Source organism: Pan troglodytes, chromosome 8 (assembly GCF_028858775.2).
Source record: "Pan troglodytes isolate AG18354 chromosome 8, NHGRI_mPanTro3-v2.0_pri, whole genome shotgun sequence".
Taxonomy (NCBI): Eukaryota; Metazoa; Chordata; class Mammalia; order Primates; family Hominidae; genus Pan; species Pan troglodytes.
The window spans coordinates 21,741,937-21,767,374 of record NC_072406.2 but is presented as its reverse complement, the minus strand read 5'-3'; the positions used below and the strand labels follow the sequence as shown (position 1 = coordinate 21,767,374).

At 35.8% G+C, this 25,438-nt stretch overlaps 1 long non-coding RNA gene across 1 annotated transcript; it reads right to left on the bottom strand.

The window, feature by feature from the left end:
- Positions 1–7,177: 7,177 nt before the first annotated feature.
- Positions 7,178–23,621, bottom strand: LOC107966899 (uncharacterized). The gene is made up of 4 exons (XR_001706956.4): positions 23,513–23,621; positions 17,567–17,725; positions 7,866–7,946; positions 7,178–7,281 (listed from the first exon to the last, which is right to left on the bottom strand). It is a non-coding gene; the product is annotated as an uncharacterized LOC107966899 (long non-coding RNA).
- Between the last annotated feature and the right edge of the window lie 1,817 nt (positions 23,622–25,438).

The following is a 25,438-nucleotide window of genomic DNA, read 5'->3' as shown; positions in this document are numbered from 1 at the left end:
TTAATTAATTGCTTAGAAATGGAAATGTAACAGGGACTGGCAGTTCAGCTAAGCACATTTTGCAAAGTGAATAAAAATAGAGATTCTGAAATACTTGAAATTGTTTCAGTGGCTGTAGCACATCTTTTGCTAGACACCTTAATTTATTCCATTCTCCAAAATAAATCTGCCAAAAGTACTAAGCCATTTTGTCAACACAAATCATTTTGGCAAATACTTTAATCCCTCTTCTAAACAAAATGCATTGTAATTTAAAAAATCTAACCCATCGGTGTGAACCCACTGGGTCCCATCTAAAAATACTCCTGAGACTTTAGTAGATCATGTTTAAAGGAGTTGTCATCTCCTATTTGCAGGATAGTCCCTGTTCTTGTTGCCTGCTTAGGAATAAATTCCTTGAACCTCACCATAGCAGTGGCTTCTACCTATTAGAGAAATGAAAGCTTTAAGGTTAGTTTTGTTTTTTTTGTTGTTGTTGTTAGTTTTTTTCTTTTTTTTTTTTTGCAGACAGATTAAGAGCATGGGCTCTGAAGCCAGACTGATAGCTTAAACTCTCGGTACCTGTATTTACTAGTTGTATTACCTGGAGTAAGTTTCATAACCAATCAGAACTTAAGTAAAGTTCCTCATAGATATACCTCTTCACGTACCTTACAGCAATACCTCTTCCTACACACAAGATAACAATAGGGTCAGCATTTATAAGGTTGCAGTGAGGATTATATATGTTAATAGATGGAAAATCCTACAACAATGCCTAGAGATAGTAATAGATTTAGTAAATATATTATTAATCTTAAATTTGTATCTTAGCCTATCCATATGCAAACTCTATTTCGAGTTTCTTATAATACTTGGTTTTAAATATTTCCTTTAAAACTACAACACATCAAGAATTTTTTAAAAACAGGTTTTCATTACGAAGTGTGACCTGTCATTTCTTTAGAGAAATATTAACTCTTGCTATAAGGTACATAAAACAATGCCATCTAGGGCAAAATAGATTTTTTTTAATATTTAAAAGTAATGCTGGGCGCAGTGGCTCACGCCTGTAATCCCAGCACTTTGGGAGGCCGAGGCAGGCCAATCACAAGGTCAAGAGATGGAGACCATCCCGGCCAACATGGTGAAACCCCGTCTCTATTAAAAGTATAAAAATTAGCTGGGTGTGGTGGCAGGCGCCTGTAGTCCCAGCTCCTGGGGAGGCTGAGGCAGGAGAATCGCTTGAACCCGGGAGGCGGAGGTTGCAGTGAGCCGAGATCACGCCATTGCACTCCAGCCTGGGCGACAGAGTGAGAGGCTGTCTCAAAAAAAAAAATAAATAAAAAAAAATAATAAATTTAAAAGTAAAAATTTCTACAATAACAAGAAGAGGAGTGATGCAATTTCAAGGTGTTTCTGGAATAAACAAAACCCTTGCTTGATTTGCAAGTATTTTAGTTATTCAAAGGTAACAAATTATCATAGGCACAAAGGACAATAATAGTAATTAAATATTATTTATTGATGTAGTTGATGAAATAATCTGATTCAGTGTTCTTGTACATATGGTGGCAGGCGCCTGTAATCTCAGCTACTCGGGAGGCTGAGGCATGAGAATCACTTCAACCTGGGAGGCAGAGGTTGCAGTGAGCCAAGATCATGCTACCTCATTCCAGCCTGGGAGATAGAGCAAGGCTCTGTCTCAAAAAAATAAAATAAAAATAAATAAAAATTTAAAAATTGCCGTAGCTTGTACGCATATATATATATATATATATATATATATATATATATATATATATAAACATGTACATATTGTACCATAGGTTTGAGAAATTTATATGATAAGCCATAATAGCAAAGATAATATATTGAAAATTACTTGGAAAAATAACTCTAATTAAATACAGCCTTCCTCACTTATTAACTGAGATCCTTGATCAACAGTTTTGAGTATGAGTTATTCCACCTTTACTATCATTGCCGTTATTAAACAATAATAAGAACAAACTTATATGGAGCTAGATGCTGTAAGGAATAAAACAGGAGGGTGAATATTATGTTGTGCTTACTATAGAAAGGAACCTGAGATCTCTTACTGTAGAAAATAATGTTCACAAACATTACAGGCAATGGAAGCAAGGGGAACAAGATCGGAAAGTATTAAATGTGAGTCAGATATGGAACTAACTATTGTTCAAGCATTGGTTTCATTTTTAAAGCCATTTCTCAGAGTAAATTCCATTCACCAGTGAGCATATTTCTGACCTCAAAGATCAGGGAACTCCTCTGGCTGTACATTCCCACAGCATCCTGTCCTCACAACTGTGGCACATTTATCACACTTGTAATTGCCTGTCCAGTGTGGCTTTCTCACTAAATTATCTCCACAAGGCTCAAGATAATCTTTTCTCGTTCATTTTTGCACCCTGAACGTAGTGTCTGGAAGAGAATAGAGATTGAATAAATGTTTATGTGAAATAGAAATTAAGTATTAACTGGTCTCCAAAATCTATATTAGAACATAGTCATGCCTAGCAATCATACCATGTATGATTCTCATCTCTCATGAGAAGATACTGTCCATGTAGACCAGCTTCTAGAATAGGGCCTGGTGCATAATAGGCACTTAAAATACTTGGTGAATGAATGAATAAATGAATGAACATGAAACATAGAAAAATGTTGTCAATATTAGAAAACTTAATCCAGGCTATGAAGTGAGAAGTAATATACCACAGCCTAGATAAAAAGTAAATTTCTTATTTTCTCCATCCTATCAGTATTGCACTTAATTCCTTTTATCTATAAACATATGGATTGAGGACATATTCTCGGGCATTTATGGTGACTTGGAAACCATATCACTCTTACGATTGTCCCCTGAGCAATACCTCTTCCCACACACAAGATAACAATAGGGTCAATAAATTATATTATTGGCTTGTCCTGCAACCTTTGTCTTCCACCACAACAACTGAATTTGGACTTCTTCTTCACATTATTTATGGATGTCTGTTCCTTTTCTAATACTATAAACTGCTTGAGATGCAACTGCCAACAACCTCAGTCATGGCAATTTTTTGTTTTGTTTTATTGTTTAATTTTTGTATATGCCCAAGTCTGTGACTAGAGTAAGCATGAAACATGTCATGGGTACAATGAACAAATGATCTTTATCATAGTAGTAATAATAATAGCTAGTGTCTATTCAGTGTTACTATGCATTCTCTTATTTAATCCCTAAGACCTTATTCATTCTATTATTCTTTTACAGATGAAGTAACTAAGACTTAACAGAGTAATGAGATTCTCCTAAGTTCCCATAACTAACAAACTGCAGATCTGGAAATCAAACACAAAGAAACTGGCTTCAGTCAGGCTCATTGGCTCATAGTGGTAATCCCAGCACTTTGGGAGGCCAAGGCAGGCAGATTGCTTGAGCCCAGTAGTTCAAGACTAGCCGGGGCAACATGGCAAAACCCTGTCTCTACAAAAAGCACAAAAACTAGTCAGGAGTGGTGGCACAGTTCTGTAGTCCTAGCTACTTGGGAGGCTGAGGTGGGATAATTGCTTGACCCCAGCAGGTTGAGGCTGCAGTGAGCCATGCTGGGTGATAGAGCCAGACCCTGTCTCAAAAAACAAAACAAAACAAAACGAAAAACAGACAGAGAGAGAGGCTTGCTTCAAAGTCCACCCATAACTAACAGACTATGTATTAGTCTGTCCTCATGCTACTGATAAAGACATACCTGAGACTGAGTAATTTATAAAGGAAAGAGGTTAAATGGACTCACAGTTCCACATGGCTGGAGAGGCCTCACAATCATGGTGGATGGTAATGAGAAGAAAAGTTACATCTTACATGGCAGCAGGCAGGGAAGAACTTGTGTAGGGGGACTCCCATTTATACTTATTCACTACCACAAGAACAGTACAGGGGAAAGCATCCCCATGATTCAATTATCTCCACCTGGCCCCACCCTTGACTCATGGGGATTATTACAATTCAAGGTGAGATTTGGGTGGGGACACAGCCAAACCATATCAGGGTACGTTGCCAGATACAAATGTTAGCTTCCTCTATCTCTGCATTTAATTTTCTGTATTCAAGAAGACAATGATGCTATGTAATAATAATATGTTATGTTATATTGTATATCATGTATAAGATGCAGTATATGCATTTTATATAAATATATAACTGATTCTTCCTGAGTTCCCCATCCTGGCTGGTTCTGAGTTCTTCCTAATTAGGTAAAATCACTAAACATAGGGTTTCACATCATGTTGAAGCTCTCCTGAATAACTTTTGTTACAATTGTCACTGTGAATTTATTTGAGTACTTGATAATATCTTTCTCCCTTATCTATAATATAAATGCCATGAGGAAGGCATCTGTTTTCATTTCATTTCTATCCCTAATGAGAATACAATATTTGGCCCACAGTTGGCACGTGACAAACACTTGTTGCATGAATGAGTGAATAAATGAATGGTTGAATCTACAAGATCAAAACAAGTGGAACTTTAGATCTTATCCTTATTTTCCCCTGTAAGAGTATTTCTCAGAATTTGAGTGCCTTTGCCCTCCCTGAACCTTTGCTGTGATGAAGGAAGGGTTGCAATGAGAAATCTTAAGACAATTTTGGCATTAAAGAAGGCATCAGCTCTCCCATTTCAGTCATGATGGGTCTTCTCATCTCAATTTCCCCCAAACTTGCTTATTGATACAAGGATATAGGTGGTATATAGTGTTCTTTATGTTTACCTTAAAACATTTGTATAAGTTTAGGGGTGTAAGTGCAGTTTTGTTACATGGATATATTGCTGGTGAAGTCCAAGCATCTAGTGGAACCATCACTTGAATAATGTACACAACACCTGTTTTGCAGTTACTCATCCCTCATCCCGCTCCTACTCTCCCACTCGTCTGAGTCTTCTATGTCTATTATTCCACTCTCTATGTCCATGTATACACATTATTTAGCTCTCGCTGATAAGTGAGAATATGGAGTGTTTGACTTTCTGTTTCTGAGTTATTTTACTTAAGATAATGGCCTATGGTTCCATCCATGTTGCTGCAAAAGACATCATTTCATTCTTTGTATGGCTAAAATTATTCCATGGTGTACATTTACATTTTCTTTATCCAATCATTTGTTAATGGACACTTAGGTTGATTCTACATCTTTGCTATTGTGAATTGTGCTGCGATAAATGTCTAAGTGCAGGTATCTTTTTTATATAATGATTTATTTTCCTTTTGGTAGAAACCCATTGTTTACCTTTTAAAAATAACTTTATTAAAGTAAAATTAACATGCAAAAATCTGTCCATGTGTAAAGCATACAATTAGATGTTTTGACATATGTATACATCCATGTAACGGTCACCAAAATTATTTATTGAATGTACTCATCACCCAAAAATTTCCTCCTGCCCCTTGGTAAACTCTCTTCCCACTACTTCCTACCCCATCCCCAGGCAACCACTGATCTGCTTCCCACCATTACAAATTAGTTTGCATTTTCTTTCACTCAATATAATCATTTTGAGATTCTTCAATGTTGTATATAATAATAATTCATTCTTTTTATCACTAAACAGTATTCAACTGTTTGTGCATTCATCTGTTGATGGACAATTAGTTTGTTTCCAGTTTCAGCTATTACAAATAAAACTTCTATAAATATTTATGCACTAGTATTTGTTTGGAAATGTACTTTCATTTCTTTTGGGTAAATATCTAGGACTTAAATGGCTAATATAGACTGTAAGTCTATTTAAGAAATTTCTAAGCTGTTTTCTAATGTGGTTGGACCATTGTTTAAAATCTTAACATTTTAAAATCTTACAATATTTTACTTTAAATGGTGTTTTTCCAAGATGTACTCTACCCAACTTCTCATATTACTTAGTCTATTATACACTAAAGAAAGATAAAAATGCATTTTATTTAACCATATAATTAAGTAGTTTTAAATTCCAAAACAAAAGTTTGATGGAACACATTCAAATTATTGTGGAACAGGTGTTTTAATATCTTTGAATTGTCCAATCACCATAATTATCCACTTTACCGTCCATGTTGAAGCAACCTTCAATATTAAATGATATAGAAGCACTCTGCATGAATTTGGCAGCAAAAAACTATAACACATCTCAGTGAGATCATTTATTTAATTTGGTAAATCAACAATGTATGAGGATTATCAATGAATTTAACTGCAGTACATAGAGGAAAATTGAGTAAGAGCTTTAAAGAATCAAAATTATTGGATATATTTAATGACTTGCAATCTAGCTGTTTCACTTCTACGGTCAGGAGGTAGAAAACATATCTCAAGAAGAATTTTAAAGCGAACTCTAAAACACACTGTGAAGACACATGTAGTTGATAAAGCTACTGAAATTCAGAAAGAATCAAATCAGACCTCATCGCTGTCCCCAACTGATAGAAAATATAAAATTAAAAATACTCTGTCGCAAGGACAAAACACCAAACACCACATGTTCTCACTCATAGGTGGGAATTGAACAATGAGGACACATGGACACAGGAAGGGGAACATCACACACCGGGGCCTGTTGTGGGGTGGGGGGAGGGGGGAGGGATAGCATTGGGAGATATACCTAATGTTAATGATGAGTTAATGGGTGCAGCACACCAACATGGCACATGTATACATATGTAACAAACCTGCATGTTGTGCACATGTACCCTAAAACTTAAAGTATAATATAAAAAAATTAATAGATTATTTTTACCAAGAGAATACAATAAGCCTCCATGAGTCTATGACATAAAGAAATGGATGAATGAATGAATGAATGAATGGGAAATAACAGCTCTCCCAATGAATAAATGTAGAAGGAAGATGGAAATATGAATTCACCAATAGGATACCACAGTAATAATTGTTGCAGGCAAGATGTACCAGTGAAAGCCAAAATTCATGGGTAAAACTTTGAGGAGAAAGATTATATGTGCCTAGTGCAAAATTATCACCCTCAAGATACCCATTCATTGCTAAAGGAAAAATAGTAATTTTAAAAATGGAAACACCTGGAAGATGCCATCTCAGCCAAGTGATCAAGATTAAAATCACCAGTAGTAAGACATATTGACATCCCACACTACCTGATTTGATACACTAAGAAGGGCTTATCATTTCTGTGGTACTCTTGGCCAACAATGCACGTGTAACATTTATTCATTGAAACACATTAGGCAGATCCAAATTGCAGGACATTCTTCAAAATAGCTGTCCAATACTCTTCAAAAGTGTCAGGTCCTGGAAGACAAAGAGATACTGAGGAACCATCACAGAGTGGGAGAGGACATAGAGTCATAAAAACTAACTGTGGTGTGGAATCCTACATTGGATCATGGACCAGAAAGACAGCACTGATGGGAAGACTGATGAAATCTGAATAAGTCTGTAGTTTGGTTTAAAGAAGAAGACTAATAACAATAATGGTTTAGCTGCTGGCTCCTTAATAAAATTTCCCTAGTTACTGTAATGTCTGAAAATGAACCCCCTATGGTGGGCTACTGTGACTGTTCACTGCATTTGAGAATAAAGAATAATTAAGGAAAAAAATACTCTGTCAGCCTAGGCAATATAGTGAGACTCTATCTGTACAAAAAAAAATTTAAAAAGATAATAAGCAGGGTATAGTGGTGGCACCTGTGCTTCCCAGCTACAGGGGAGACTGAGGTGGGAGGATCCCTTGAGCTCGGGAGGCTGAGGTGAGCTATTATTGCATCTCTGCACTCCACCTGGGTGACGGAGCAAGACCCTGTCTCAAAATATAAAAAATAAATAAACGCTAAGGTCAATAGGTCTACAATTCTTCTGGCGATGAGTCATCTTACTTGCAAAATCGGTTTGTGGACTTGGCAGGAGTCCAGTTCAGGTTGTTCATCTTCATCGTTTTTCTTGTTTTAGGGGGGTCACTGCCAAAAAGTGGGTAATGAAAAGAGTTAAGGTCAAAAGAGCTGCATCTTCAAAGCAAGGAAGCTACTCTTCAGAGAATAATTTTCTGGACAATTGAAAAAAAAATGTCTAAAGATACACAAGATTTTTGTGTGTTTTTATTCCCTGTGAAAGAAGCTCTTGAGAGCAAAACAAAATGAAAGTGAGCCTTTGCTTCTTGAGGTGAAAGAAGACAGTTCCTGGAAAGAAGAGGCAGTGTAATTCCCGGCAACACCTCCGGTTTGGTCACCATTTAATGAAGAACACAGAGCCTGTTGACTACAGACACCAGGTATAAACTGTTCATTTGCAGCTTTGTTAGCGCCTTTGTCAAGAGTACATTCATATAACGACATTATCAGATAATGCATTTGAACAAGAAACTAATGGTGGAAAAAAACAACTGGACAAGGTGAACAAGACTTGCCCACATGTAAATGATTCTGGGAAATAACATTAATAGCTTCATATTTTTAATAGCAGTCATTTTAATATTTTTAGAGTCTATGATAAATATCACACTTGAAATCCCAGCACTTTGGGAGGCTCAGGTGGGCTGATCTCTTGAACCCAGGAGTTCGAGACCAGCCTGGACAACATGGGGAAACCCCATCTCTACAAAAAATACAGAAGAAATTTTTGGGGTTTGGTGGGATGTGCCTGTAGTCTCAGGTACTCAGGAGGCTGAGGTGGGAGGATCACTTGAGCTCAGGAGGCCGAGGTTGCTGTGATCCAAGATTGCACCACTGCACTCCAGCCTGGGCAACAGAGTGAGACCCTTTCTCAAAAATAAATAAATAAATAAATAAAGTGTATTTATTAACCATACACCTTATTTTATTTTTAAGTGTATGGTTAAACTTTAAAATAAAATAAAATGTATGGTTAATAAATCAATTTTGTAAGGACACCCATAATTTGAAAAAGCAAACTACTATACACACGTAGCCTTAATTGAAATCTTCATAAAATGCATTCTTTGAATAACAGCATCAGTTTTGGTAAGTGGCAAATATTAAAGAAATAGAAGTTAGCCAATTACCAAAAAAGGAAAAGACATGAGTGATGCCCAGAAATGACAGCAAAAGCCGTTGAAGATGTAAAATGTTTTTAATGCATAATCTTAGTTTTTATGCAAAGGTGTTCATGAAAGCTCATACAGTATTAAACATGTGCAACAGTATATTTGTTTCTATGTGTGTGTGCATATATATACATATATGCATCCATGCTACACATATATAACTCCAACCTCAGTTTCACCAAACTGTCCTCATCCATGATGAGAAGCAAACTGTAAGATGAAGTTGTAATCATGGAGATTAACAGTATGTTTTCACCCTGTTTTTACCTCCCCTTAATATCCTGACATAGCTTTTGGTTTCACTCTACTCTTTGACCTTTGGATTTCTGAACTTTATTTTACCTTTTTTGTTTGTTTGTTTTCTTGGAAGGGTTTTAACCTACTGGGGCCATTGTCATTTACAGGAAGCTACAGGAAGCATGTGTGTCTGCCTCTGTGTGTGGGAGAAGGGGACAAGCTGCCGCGTTAGAATAGAGACGAGGAGGCAAGGGAATGGGCATTTTGGACGTTGCCTGCATGCTAAGCCCAGGGGCAGAATGGACTTAATTACTTAAATATCTATCTCTAAAATTCTACTTAAAACACTTAAAAGCACAGATATTGTTTCTTTCTAGAGTTACCATTTGACCTGAACTTTCTACTGTGCCTAATAAAATAGAAAAGGCCTAAATGTAACTTTAGGATTCAAATAGTAAGGATATTCATCTTTAATGTTTTACTGCTCCTAAAAATGACACATTTTCTACCAAAAGTAGCTTCTTGTTTGGAATGAAAAAATTTTCTTTGCTATTTGTATGTGTGTGTGTGTGTGTGTGTGTGTGTGTTTATTCCACTTTTTTTCCTCTAACAAATATTTCGAAAGTCAAAGAGAGGGATTTTCATTTTAGATGACGATTAACCCATTGTGAGAGAAGGCTTGACAGTTCAAAGACAATTTGTCACCAAGGGTTGAGGCTGGCATGAGTTACAGATTCTCCAGGCTCCAATTCGCGTCCTTGATCTACCTCATCTGTTTCCTTTCTTTGCCTTGACTCACCATAAAACGAGTCCTTGATAAATTTGGAGTCAGTGAAGGCGACTGCTTAGTTTAATGTGTCAGGAGAAATTCCTGATTTCCATTCCAGACCACTTGTGGAGCTGTTGCCCTTTTCTTGCAGTATAACTTTCCGACTTACACAAAAGTGGCTATCATGCTACGGATTGCTGACTCTACAATATAGCATTAATTTTAAAGTGGAATATCCTATGACACTGCTTTCAACAGTCAGTATTATTTGATGTTATCTTTTAGTCTTCCAGTATAAAAAGACAGTAAGAACCTGGCTCTACCTGGCGTTAATAACTAAAAATTCAATATACTCCTGCAAGATATAAATGTGTTAGTCTTTCTGAGAAAGATCAAACTAATTTAAGAACTCCCCTCATATTGAGAACAGTTCACAGAAATTTATAGCTGCTTCTTTCCGTGAGATAGGATCTCCTGCTTCAGTGTATGTGCTGAAAGCCAATTAAAACATTACATACCTTGAGGATATTAATATGAAGCAAAAGAAAATGACTGATGGGAAGGTCGAAGCAGACTTAGCAAAGCAAAAGCAATGTCCAATAAAGAATAACCTGTAGACCTCCTACAACTCACCAACTTCCTAAAATTTATTATATAAATGTGGACAATGATAGCTGGGCTCTTTTCCAACTCTTAAGTTTCTGGACAGTCAATTCCTTTATATGAGCAAAATTCTTGGGAGACAAACTCTATTCTATATTCCCACTAGGACAATGACTCCAGGTATCTTGCTTCAGTAAGGACGCCAGACTCAGAGCCTATTGGAATGGCCAGTATGGCAGGGCGAAGAGTGTTCTATCACCAACTGGAGTAGAATGAATTCAGATTCTAGGTAAAAGTTTTCGGTAGCCACAGAAGGCATTGGCATTCTTAAACAAATTAAATGTGTCGACATTCAGTCTTCCTTGAAATAATTGAAAATTTATATGATCCATGATTATTGTTTTGGTTTTTTATGAAGTCCTCCACATTAGCACATGAACCTTTGGAAAATAACCACATAGACTTAAGCAATCAGTGCTTTGTTAACACAGCTGAGAACAGTGGGTGGGCCATTTTTTTTCAGGTGAGAAAAAGCAGGCTGAGAACTGAACAGCTCCAGTCGCTTCTGTTTGTTTGAGGATCTTATCCCCAGGGCTGTGTTCTCTTGGCTGGGCATACCTGTTGATCACGCTGCTTAACTGTAATTATTCCAGACAGCTTTTTGGCTCACATTGTTGTTTCATAGGCTTCATAAATCATACAAATTATTACCGCAGTAGAAAACTATAATTACCCACAAACCCTGACATGCCAAAATGTGTATTAATTAGATAAGGTAATAAATACTTTACTGCACATGGCTATAATCATTACTTCAAAAATGACATCTATACATATGCCATCTTGATATTCTGCAGCAAATGATTCAATATAATTTTCAGTTCATAACAGAATTGTTATCTAATTTGATTAATTAGTTATTGCTGTTCCAAGGTGTTTTAAGTATGAAAAATGATGTAGAATTGTTAAGTTTCACGCTTAATGTTATGATCACATGAGATGCAAACTATAATTTGTAGAGAAATTTCTTATGGGGATAATTTATTGAAGTGTATATTTCTTAGTTCTAAATTTGGGTTAACATAGGATGTTTCAAGAATAATGATCACTATTAAAATTTTGCTCATCCCATTTCTCTAAGGGTTTAAAATAATTAATTCTTTATTTCAAAAAATAATGAAACTTTATATTTGGTAGGAATAAGCATAATGTTCTGAAATGTATACTTTCTATGCACTAATCAAGCCTTACATTTCAATGTGGAAAGAAATTCCAAGAGTGGACTTGAAAGAACATATTAAGTTAGTGTGCTCTCATATAAATATTCAGTACATAATACATTGTCCTTACATCTTTAGAAAGATGTGTAACTTCAGAATTATAAGATAATGTGGAGTAGAGCACTGCAACTACATTCAAGACCCTATTATGTCCCCATATATTCCACCAAACCTATTGATTTTCAAATCAGTTTTTTTAATATATGCAGAAGAACTGGATCTTATTTTTGATGCTATAAATGTCGTGTATATAGCAACAGTTCTATTTGTATTTCAACTGATACACCTGAAACAATGCATTCAAGTAAAAGTTTTGTCCTGAAGAATAAGAAAAGACATTAAATTTCATGGAGATGAGAGATAAGTCAACTAAACTACTACTGGATTAAATATGTTCCAGAAAACATTAACACTGGTGCATTTTATTTGAGTAGAGGTATTCTTAAGGGATCTTTAATATGAAGAAATAAAATATAAGTGCTTCATATTTTCCTATTTAGATGATTATCTCCATGAGTCATTTAAAAATGAATTCAGAGACAATTGATTCACATGTCCTCATTTTACCAATATTGGGAAATGATTAGGGAGTGTCACGAAAAGGAAATCATGTTGAAGATAACATATTAGCTATTCCACTGCAAAGTCCTTTCAAAAATAATGAAAAAGATTCTGTAATGGAGACAGTAGAAGTAGAACAACTGTGCAACAATTTTTCTGCAACTAATCTGCTTCTCAATGTCTAACATTGTGCCTAGCATATATTAGGCATCCATTAAGTATGGGTTGAATAAATACATGTGATCACATAAAATTTATCCAGGAGGTGAGGAGTGAATTAAATGACATTGTACTTTATCAAGTAATAATATCATTATAACAGATACTTTGGTGAAATTAGAATAATTCAAAGATGCTGCTAATTCAGAATGAAAAATAATACCATAAAATATGGAAAGAATGAGGAAGGAAGCATTTAAAGAAGATTTTGTTTTAAACACTCAAAATCTAGCTGATATCATGGGGATTCATTTGTCCAAAATCTTTTAGTACATCACTGAAAAGGCAGAACACTAGTAATAAAAGATTCAAAACTGTGCAAACGTTATATCCCAATATCTTAGCATATCCCATATATGGAATTATCTATAAATATAGAAAGAAAATTTGCAAATCTGTAGTTTATTGGGCATTTTGTAAAAGAGAAGATATAGGAATTTTAGAACATGAGCCAATTCTAAGGTAGCATTTTTCTACTTAGACTATCTTGTAGTCAGTATCATGCTGGCTGTTGTAGAATGGTGCAATCCAAAAGAAATCCATTAATAAAAAAACACTATTGATAATTCCAGCTTCTGGTTCTGTAAATAAGTCATATTAGGTTGTTTACAACAATCTTCCTACTGAAAACTAAAAAGGATACGAGATAATTTTTAATATAATTTAATTTTAATTTTAATTTCTGAGATACAAGTGCAGGTTTGCTACATAGGTAAACGTGTGCCCTGGTGGTTTGCTGCACCTATCAACCCATCACCCAGGTACTAAGCCCTGCATGCATCAGCTATTTATCCTAATGCTCTCCCTCCCCCTGCGCCCCCAACAGGCCCCAGTGTGTGTTGTTTCCCTCCCTGTGTCCATGTGTTCTCATTGCTCAGCTTCCGCTTATAAGAGAACATACAGTGTTTGGTTTTCTGTTCCTGTGTTAGTTTGCTGAGGATAATGGCATAAATGTTCTTTAGAAGCATCAGAGAGCCATTAGATTAGTTAAGAAATAACCAGGCCAGAATCTTAGAGCGGTAACCAGAGGAGTAAGTGGCATTCTGAGGACATAGGTTAATTCAGAAAAACTTGAACTTCAGGGCAAGAGAGACAGAGACCAAGTCTCTGCACCTATCCAATATGTACCATCCACTGGGAGGCATCCATCCTACCTTAAGCAGGGCTCTGAAAGAACTACAACTTCAGGGAAAAACTAAAGGTGCACAGAAGTCAGCCAGCCTCGTCATGCTTGGAGAACTACAAGTTTTCTTGCAGCTGAGTCGAACAGGAGAAATGGAGGGAATCATCGTATGTTGATTCTATCTAAGACAGACTCATCTTTTGTTGTCACATGTCAAAGTTATGACATTGCAAATCACATCTGGAAATCTCAACATAGAACTGATTTTACACTTTTCAGTACTCCTATTTACTTTCCCAGGAAAAAATAATTGATTCAACCTGTCAATCAACCACTTGCTCCGTAGATAGCCATTAAATGCCTTTTCTGCAAAGTACTATGGGGCACAAAAAATTGGAGAGTACCTTCTCATCTTCTCACATTGATCTCTCATTTTCCAGCATTTAAGCCCAATTGTTTCAGGGTATGACAAGACTTCAAATAACATATACATTAAGCAAATTTTCCTAGTTTCATGGGATTAATCTTATTTACTGTTAGGAATCACCTGGATTCTCAGGTCCCAGTTTCACAAATGCCATACCTTCTGCCCATTAGGTTAGGCACTTGTGGGGATTTATGGAAATCCAGATATAATAAAATACATGTAATTTAGGCAGCCCAAGAAATAGTGACGTATTTATTGTGAAGAAGTAGTTTAGGTACTGGCCAGAATTTGGGTTCACAGTCAAATAAAGACCTTTATTATAAGCTCAAAATGAGACTCAAGAAACTGTAATAAGTGGAATTTCAAAATCTAGAAGATCAAAGATTTTATATTAATATAAACATAAATTTCATCATTAAATATGTATTAATTGAGCACCTAATTTGCATCGAACACAATGCTAGACAACCCAGTAATTAATAGAGAAGACAAGGTTAAGTTTTTTTCCCAAACAAAATTGCCTATTCAAAAGAGGTTTATGTAATAGACATTTGTCATTCAGCCTCATAGTTAATTATTGAGACAATTTTATCTTTAAACTAAACAATTATGAATCATGTGCCTATTTTTGTTCATCATTATATCCTCTATTCTTACATAATATTTGGTGCTTAGATAATAATCAATGTTTGATGAAAGAGTGAATGCATTAAATAATAAAGGAATAAAAAGAAAGCCTCTTTCAGATAATGGCACTCACCTATAAACCTTTAGAAACCCTTATATTCTATTGGAGGATTAATGAAAAAGAATATTGTAATTACTTAAATTCCATCTGATGATGGCCGATATTGTGGTTCTTTATGTTTATTATGTTTATTCTAAATGATTATCTATTTCATAATGCCATACCTGGTAATTGCTGAAATGATTTATGATTTCTGATGAAGCTTATCTATTTGGAGGGGTTAAAAGAAAAACAGCATGAGACTATGAAAATAAAAAAGGAGAAAGACATAGTTTGTCATTCAGTTTTATGTGAGCTGAATGGTTTATAGTGAGAAACTGTTGGATGCAATTTCAGTAAGCAAGGATTTTGTGGAGAGATTAGATCAGTTACAAATTGCTAAATCTGATGGCTTAGATAAAAGTTTTACCAGAGGCTTTAAAAGAAGTAGAACATGTTTTGGGGAGAAGCAATTGCCTTCTGGAGAATGCACTTATATCTATCTATCTATATCTCTCTCTATATATAGATGTATAGATATAATTTTTATTATGCTTTATTTTATTATAATTTTTATTATACTTTAAGTTCTGGGATACATGTGCAGAACGTGCAGATTTGTTACGTCGGTATACAGGTGCCATGGTGGTTTACTGTACCCATCATCCCGTCATCTACATTAGGTATTTCTCCTAATGCTATCCCTCCCCTCGCCCCTGACCCCCTGACAGGCCCCAGTGTGTGACACAGGCCCTCCCTGTGTCCATGTGTTCTCATTGTTCAACTCCCACTTATGAGTGAGAACATGCGGTGTTTGGATTTCTGTTCCTGTGTCAGTTTGCTGAGAATGATGGTTTCCAGTTTCATCCATGTTCCTGCAAAGGACATGAACTCATTCTTTTTTATGGCTGCATAGTATTCCATGGTGTATATGTGCCACATTTTCTTTATCCAGTCTATCACTGATAGGCGATTGGGTTGTCATAGTATATATTTTTAACAGCAAATTAAATGTAGACAGATTGTGTAACTAGATCCGCAATTAGAAGAAAATGATTGAATCTTCAGCTAGGACAGACAAATCATCTTTATATGTGTATAATGCATAAATACATAGATAGATATAAGTAAATATCCTGTGTGTTCCTTTTTTAAGTACCTCCCTGCTATGCTAGATCACTAATATACAAAAGATCTAGCATATAAAAGGCCTAACATTTTTGTTTGATTTTGTTTTTCTTCATCTTTTCTGTTCTTGGCTTGGAAATAATCTTGAGGTGATCTCTCACCTCACCCATTAAACCCTGTGGGGATAACAGGAAGGAGTACATGTCTTTAAATCTCTCTGAACACTTCAAGCATTCAACTGCATTGAGTCCAGTTTGAAAAGTTTTCAAAATGTTAAATGCAGTCACATTTTGAAAAGACAACCTCTCCTTGACTCCTTATTGATTTGTGGGTGTGTATGTCTGTAGGTCTGCGTGTATGTGTGTTGTCTGATGATTGGAGAAGCAGGAAAAAGATTGCAAGAAAAGTCCAAAACCCATTTTTTCCTGAAGATCAGCCAAATAAGATGTCATTAAAATTGGGCAGTTGATCCTCAATTCCTAAGAATGCTCAAATCTTCCTAAAATTGTGCACAACTTTACATTTCACTCTTGAGCTTCGGCTTTGGCAGTTAAAATGCATTTATTATCATGAAAAATACCATTAATCTTTACTTTTAGAAAGCTTTTTAAAAACTATATTGTTATAAGAGATGCTTTGAGACTTTTAATCTATTGAACTAAAAAGATCAAAGACAACTAATTCAGACTTTTAGAGAATTTCAACTGTGATTAAAATTCAAGAAAAATATATTAAACATATAGTATTAAATGTCTAAGGAGACTTGAGATCATTTTCTGGCTGAAGCCCTTGGGCCAATTCCTAAAGCCCTATCTTGCCATGTTTGGTTTTATGATATGTCCATAGCCTAGTATGTAGCTTACACACACTCAAAATCAACATCAGTCACATCTGTGCACATGATCAAATTCAAAGTACTACTGGGAAATGTAGATATTCCTAAAGAAAAAGAATGCAAATTTTGTCTTTAGAAAAACACTAAAGGTGTTTCACTGTATCTTCCAAATCTTCTGAGTCAAGGACAAACAACGTTAAGTGACATATCCATATCACTGAGCACAGGATTTAATTGTGGTGGTAATACTGATAGTAACAATGTTAAAACCAACTACATTTTTCCCCAAGGGTTTTTTCTTTTCCTTCTTATTCTTCAGTTTTTAAAGTCATTAAAAGGTAAAACTAAGGTGCAGAAAACCAAAACTTTAAGTCCAGATGGTCTGTTTCATTTTGGAATGAGTTATCCAATCCTTAGGCTTGATTTTTCTCATGTGAAAAATCTCTTCTTAGGCTAAGATATGATGTCACTACCTCAGTTTGAGTTTTTCACAGAATTAAATTAGAACTGGAAGGAACTAATTTATTTAAGTCATCAGCTCATTCTGTAGACCATTGGTATTAGCTATGCAAAAATAGCAAAATATGCTATTTTGATTCACAACATACCTGTTTTATAGGAGTGGCTGAATATCCCGGAGATGTCCAATGAACTCTTTGGTGGAAAGGGATGTGGCAGTCACCCAAATAGGAATCAGAGTGGTTTTAATGCTTCAATTTCCAGTTGATTTCAACATATGATGCATTTCCATTCCTGCTGCACTGGGGCTATTGGCCACAACAAGTAAGCATGAGAAGCCAGAGCTCAGATTGCCAAGGAAAAGTTGAGACAAATAAAGTTCATGGAGATAGAGTGTGTCTATAGTTACAGCAACAAGACCTGTACTTGGGAGGGAATCAGGGAACACAGGTAAATACAAGCAAACCGGAATCAAACGAGGCCATTCAGTTACATCATACCAATGAGCTGCCAGAGCATGGAAGACAATTTCTGTCTTAGCCGTGAGGCCTCCTATGTGCTTCCTGCTGAGACAAGAACCAATTGCAAGAATTGTTCTGCAATTGAGTGCAGACAGTCCTCATTGCAGAGGTGTTAAGAGGATTAATCTAGTTTGAGTAAATGATGTGAGTTTATATCTAGGTGAGAGAATGACAATGTGTCACTCCTCTTGTGTGTTTTACAAAGCATGATCAGAAACAGGCTGATCTCACAAGTTAAGTCTGTGGGGCTAAAGGACTGTCTTTGAAAGTACTTTGCAGCATGGCTATTTCTCCCATTAAATTCAAAGGTTATTCCAGAATAGCTCCATACTGGTCTGTACTTATGCTCTATGTATCTTCTCAAAAGAGAATTCAGCTAGGAGAATCCCCACTTGCAGACAACGTTTCTGCTCCCTGAGTTGGTGGTGAGCCTTCCTTAGAACTGGGAGGCTGAGCCAAGTTAGTCCCAGTGGGGAGTCACTTTGCCAGTTACACTGTCTCAGTCTCTAACCATTTCCAATCTAGGTAGTTGCAAATAGAAAAAGTTGAACTTTTGCAAAATCAGCAGGAGAGAGTCCCACCTAAGGGTGAGGCAAATTGAAATTAAGATTGTGAAATAGATGCCTTGGGCATCAATCAGAAATGTTTTTAAAGAGAAAGTGTGAATAAGGAAGACTTGAGGCTAGAGGACGCTTCATTTGTGTCAGACTCCTTTGGCAAGAGCTGTTACGTGTTCCAAAAATCAGGTCATGGGAGTTGGCAGTGGTGTCTCATATAGAATAAAGTTTGGGAGATATAGTGCCCTCAGAAACAGGAAGAATATTTATAGACATAATAGGAACTAATAACTTGATCTGGGCTTGATAAATTACCTTTCCTCAAAGAGTTCAAATGTCCATCATAATGATTTTTTTTTTACTCATTCTTGGGAAGTAAAGGAAGACCCAATATTATTATATATAATAACAACAGTATTGTTATACAGCAATATTATATATTAATAATATATAATATTATGATACATTTATTATATAATATTATATATTGTTAATAATAATAATGTTTTTAAGGAGAAAGAAATCAAGTTCAAAGTGATTTAGGAATTTACTCACACTTATACAATGAATCAAGGGCTAACCAGGCTCAGCCGGTTCAGAGTTTGGTGCTGTGGCTAAAGAGAAAGAATCTCATTGCTGGAAAAAAAGTCCCCCAGAGTTAAAATGCTGTTCATTTTTCTAATCTCTGTGGCTCTAATCTATGCATCCACTTATCTTTAATATGGCTTTTTAAATTTTTCATTATACGTAGTTGAAAATATCTTGAAAATATCTCTTTAAAACTCTGCTTATGTTCAATAATCTGGGATACAGTGATAGAGTTAGAAAATCATCAATGAATATGCTAAAACCAGTAGTTCAAAGTTTGGTGAAGAAGGGGATATTTGCACAGTCTTAGAGCATCCCCTCACAAACACACATTAGTCTCACAGTCTCCCCTCACAGTCTCTGAGTGTCTTCTCACAAATACATACAAAGAGGAAAATAGAGACTCTATAGTTGAGAAACCTAGTGGACAGCACATTTATCAAGCAACTACAACTAAAGTCATCAGTAATAGCAAACCAAATTCAAGTGCTTCCTGAAATAACATACTCAAAGACAAAGACTACATGAAAGTAAAATCTCATGAAACTAAATGCAATGTGTGATTCTGGACTGGATCTTATTAAAAATATTATTGTCCAGGCATGTTGGCTCACGCCTATAATCTTAGCACTTTGAGAGGCCAAGATGGGCGGATTGCTTGAGCCCAGGAGTTCCAGACCAGCCTGGGGAACATAGTGAAACCTCATGTCTCCAAAAACTGCAAAAATTAGCCAGGTATGCTGGTGCATGCCTGTAGTTCCAGCTACTTGGAATGTTGGGGTGGGAGGATGGCTTGAGCCCAGGAGTTTGAGGCTGCAGTGAGCCACAGTCGTGCCATGGCAGACGGGGTGTCACTCCAGCCTAGGTGACAGAGTGAGACTCTTGTCTCAAAAAACAAAGAATTATTAGGACAATTAAAGACTTTGAATATAGACTGTGGATTAGACAATGTGTTATATATTTAATATTAGCAATGTTAAATTTCCTAATTCATGTAGTGGTGATATTGGAGAGTGCTCTTATTTTTAATAATACACACTGGAATATTTAGGGATAGAAGGTCATCAACACACTTTCATCTCAATTCTTAAAAGGGTTCTGAGAAATAAAAATATCAATATAGGATGCTAAGACAATGAAGCAAACTGTAAATAATTGGTCAATCAATTTATTTATTTGTTGACTATCTAAAGTCTAGGATATCTTCTTAAGAAAGACTTGAGACATTCAACAAATTATTACCAATTCCCCAATTATGTGTCAAAAACTGCTCTAGAACTGAGGACATATTGGTGAGAAAAACACATAGAGTTACTCTTAGGGGCTTGACCATATTTACCTGTTTTCCAAAGCATTTGCTTAATATGAACTTCTCCATTTAAAATAAAATATGAAGTGGGATGGAGACTAGAGCCCTTTTTCTTGAGATAAATACCCTTATTTCTTGAATTCTAAAAGTAAAACCAAGTAACTGAATCAATGGAACAAGTCTTTACAGCCTGTTCACCTCCTAGCCCAGGTTCTGTGTCAAGCAGCAGTTCATGTTTTATATTTTCTCCCCTTGCTAAGAGGGATTCGTTTGATTGTTAAAGTTTGTAAGCGTTATTTGGCCGTGGTTCCTATCACATCCTCGATCTTGAAGTTATGTTGTACTCAAGTGGAGGAAAGGACCCCGTTAATTTATATGCCTTTTCCTCCACTAGCTCAACTCTCTGTACATAAACAGAAGTAATTTCGAGCAGTGGGGATTCAAGGATAATTTTTTAAAAAATTAAATCATTTCTTACCACAAATAAAAGACGCCACATAAGCATTACTCTCTGTAAAGTTCACACTCTGGACTCATTCTAAATAGTCTTTATTCAAAGCCCCATTTTGAAACTGTTTCATAGGATCAGTGATCATTTGTTATAAGATGACAAGATATAAAATTTTAATTAATTGGTCACAAGTAAGTAAACACATGAACCTGATATTATTATTTTAAAATTATCTATTCATTGTTGGGTAACTTAAACTAATTTACAGACTTCTATAGGTGTAAATATGTAGGTGCCATGGTTTGCCAAATGTCCGTGAGGCAGAAAAGTGAATTTAGTGTAATGAGAAGCATTGACTTTTTAACTTTCTCATACAATATACTCAAAAAACAAGGCTTGTAAATGTAGACAATTTAGGTAGAGTATCACTCTGGCCACACTTGTAACATTTATGCATGCCTCTGTCAGAAGAGTTATAATAATTAGAGCCCAAAATAAGATGCATAATAATTACTATTATTATTCAACAAGCATTTATTGTCTTGAAAGTGCCATGAACTCTTCTAAATTCAGGAGATATAGCAAAATATATGCGATAAGTCACTCTCGTGGTACTTAGAATTCAGTGAAATAATAGCTATCTGCTTTATTTTGTTATTTAATAACAAATTTAAAATGATTCATAATAGCAAAGTATTAATCTAAATATTGATCAAGTTTAAAATTATAATCTTCATAAAAATTCTAGGAGATACAAGGTATAGCTATTTTATTTTACAGATGAGTAAATTGAGTACAAAGATGTCAAGTAACTTATGCAAGGTCATATAACTAGAAAGCAGCAGAATCAGGCTGGGCGCGGTGGCTCACACCTGTAATCCCAGCACTTTGGGAGGCCGAGGCGGGTGGATCATGAGGTCAGGAGTTCAAGACCAGCCTGGCCAACATAGTGAAACCCCGTCTCTACTAAAAATACAAAAATTAGCCGGGCGTGGTGGCACATGCCTGTAGTCCCAGCTACTCTGGAGGATGAGGCAGGAGAATTGCTTGAACCTGGGAGGTGGAGGTTGCAGTAAGCCGAGACCATGCCATGCCATTGTACTCCAGCCTGGGTGACAGAGTGAGACTCCACCTTAACTCAATTCTAGGGGAATTGTGAGACAAATGGGTAAAAACCCAGAATAAAGTGGAGGATTAATGCAGGAGATTAATGAGAAATTAGGTTGAAAAGTAGGTAGATTTAGACTACAAAGTACTGAGTGATAAACTAAAGAATTTTGTCTTTATCTTTTAGAAATCAGATAACTATAAAATATTTGGGGGAAAGGAATGTGACACAATGGCCATCACTTCTCAGAAGATTAAAGTGGTAACTGTTGTGTAGAGCCTACTATAGTGGAGAGACTCAAAGGAAGTAAAGGCCAGGTAGGATATAGTCTAGAATTTAACCCAGAAATAAGATTTTTCACTTAGAGCAGTAGTGGTCACAGCAAATAAACTATAGTCAGCCAAAGGATGTCTGTCTAATTAAGTGAACTGAGGCAGCATACATTCATTTCAGCAATTACAATCATATTGACTCTGCCAATACATAGTAGAACTACGTAATATGGTTACATCATCATGAAGGTGTTCCCAATGATGAGATTAGCAATCAAATCATGCAACCAGTTATGATTCTCCTTCTCCTTTCTAGTTAGCTGCCTTGATGTTGATTTGCTATTTTTTTGTTTTTGGACTTTGGTGTGTCCTAAAAGCACCCTTTTATCAATTAACTATGCTCTAGGGAGTATGACTCAGAGGTATTATCTATGCAAGGAACAGGGAAATGACAGATTGAGACTATTATCTGATTCAAAGAATCCACTACCGTAAGTGATGTAGCCTAAATGAACTGAATGGTACCTGTAAATCAGCTTGAAAGATAATGTTCTCTGTACTCTACATTGTTTTGTTGTATTCTTTATAGGTTATTCCAGTTTTTTCCTTTTCTTCTCCTTCCCAAGTTTATGTTTCTCTCCTGCCTGTCACTGATTCTTCTATTTAAGGGTAGATACAGTAAAACAATAAAAATGGGTCAGCATTGAAATGTCTAAATAAATCTGGGGAAGGCAGTTGTAGAAGAGTTTCATATGGGAACTTGATGCACATTGTCCAGCATAAGGCTGGTATACAGGGAAGCTGAGTTTTCTGAAGTTAGCGACGTGTTAGAGTATAAAACATGATGCAGATGATGGTAACATTAGCAATGTCTGGAATAACTTTCTACATAGATGGGATTGGAGAAGTCCCACAGAGTTCCAGAGACTAGGAAAACCCCTCAGATAAATGTCCCATCTGCTTACTGATGCCTGAAATTATATAAGAAGAGTTTCATTTCTTACCCCAAGGCATTTGATTCCTGTTAAAATGCAACTCTTCTGGGTATGGCAATACTTTAAATTGTTGCTCTACCCAAGGGCCGGGGAGGGGGGAAAAGATTATCAGAGGCTTTCTTTAAAGCAGATTTTGACAAGGAGAGGGATGTAGCCACTGGACCCTGGTGGAAAGCAGTGGAACAGTACAACCTTAATCGATAGAGGCCTAGGAGGGGTGGGAAAGGAAATAGAATGGATAAGAAGAATGCAAAATGCAACAGAAAGAACGGAAAGCATGTGAAAAGATCTTACTTTCTCTTCTGGTTCTGAGAATTGATATTGCTGGCTGAGACTGTCCTTTCCTTAGCAATTTGTATCCTTTGTTTAAAGTGTAGCAGAATTCAATGCATGTATATCTCTGCCAATGTGTAACTCGGGTGGAAACAGACACCCTTCTAACGTCATAAGATGATTAATTGTGATATACCTTTGCCAGTTTGGGGTGTGGTGTATGGAAATTACCATAACCCACCCCACCTTTTTTGCTGACCTTTTTCTCTTTTAAACCTAGCTGTGCAAGTCTAGTAATTTACTTGGAAAATATAATCATAAATTTTTCAGTCGGGCACATTATATACAGAAAGTATTATATTTATTATATTATATTATATTCACCAGGTTTTTTTATACCACTTTCTGGAATAGAAGCACTAGTTTACTCAAAATGAAGCAGATCATTAATATGATATTCAGTTAACTATTGAAGATTGCTCTTACTTAACCTATACAGATCATTAATGCAAAAGAAGTCACAGATACTTCCCAAAAAAAGACATACAAGCAGCCAACAAACGTAAATAAAAAAGCTCACATCACTGATCATCAGAGAAATGCAAATCGAAACCACAGTGAGACATCATGTCACATCAGTCAGAATGGCTGTTGGTAAAAAGTAAAAAAATAACAGATACTGGCGAGGCTGCGGAGAAAAGGGAACACTTATACACTGTTGTTAGAAATGTAAATTAGCTCAGCCCACTGTGAAAAGCAGTTTGGAGATTTCTCAAAGAACTAAAATCAGAACTACCGTTTGACCTAGCCATCTCATTACGGGGTGTGTACCCAAAGAAATATAAATCATTCTACCAAAAAGATACATTCATGCATATGTTCATTGCCGCACTAGTCACAATAGCAAAGTCATGGAATCAACCTAGGTGACTCTCAGTGGTGGACTGAATAAAGAAAATGTGGTGTGGTATATATACACCATGGAATATGACACAACCCTAAAAAAGAGTGAAATCATGTTTTGCAGTAACATGGATGCAGCCAGAGGCCATTATCCTAAGCAAATTAATGCAGGAACAGAAAACCAAATACCAATATTCTCACTTATAAGTGGGAGCTAAACATTGGGTACACACAGATGTAGAGATGGGAACAATGGCCACTGAGGACTAATAGAGGGGGAGGGAGGGAAAAGGAAAGGGCTATAAAACTACCTGTTGAATATTATGGTCTACCTTGATGATAGGATCAGTCATACTCCAAACCTCAGCATCATACCATATACCCAGGTAACAAACCTATACATGTTCTGCCTGAATCTAAAACACAAATAGAACTTTTTTTTTAAGTCTTGAACAAATTCTCTGGTGACCTTTGAGTTTGTGGGAAAATGCTTAATTTTAAAAGAGAATTAATGTGTTTAGCTTAAAATCAATGAAAAAAATATCTACAACACACTGGATGGGACTTACCCTGATTTTTAGACAATTATAGTCATGTTTCAGTTGTAGTTTTACATTTTGCTACTTCCCAAAACTCTCTGACAAAATAAGAAAAAACATGGGTAACAACTAACTCCAAGAAAATGCTCTTTTAAGTGAGAAAATTATTTCCATAATTATGTTTGTTCACTTTGAATTTTCATAGTTAAAGTTACTTAAATATACTGATATCTGTATGCTTTTGTTATCTATCTAGATATAATTCAGGAAAATCATGAGAATTAATTGAGAAAACAGCAAAAACATTTACATTTCATTCCATATTCCTGCTAAATTCTCAACTGATTTTCTCAATTTTTAAAAAAAGACTTTGTTTCTACTGTTAAATTCTAATTTGATTTAACTTTAAGTTCTGGGTTACATGTGCAGGACGTGTAGGTTTGTTACGTAGGTAAACATGTGTCATGGTGGTTTGCCGCACCTACCAACACATCACCTAGGTGTG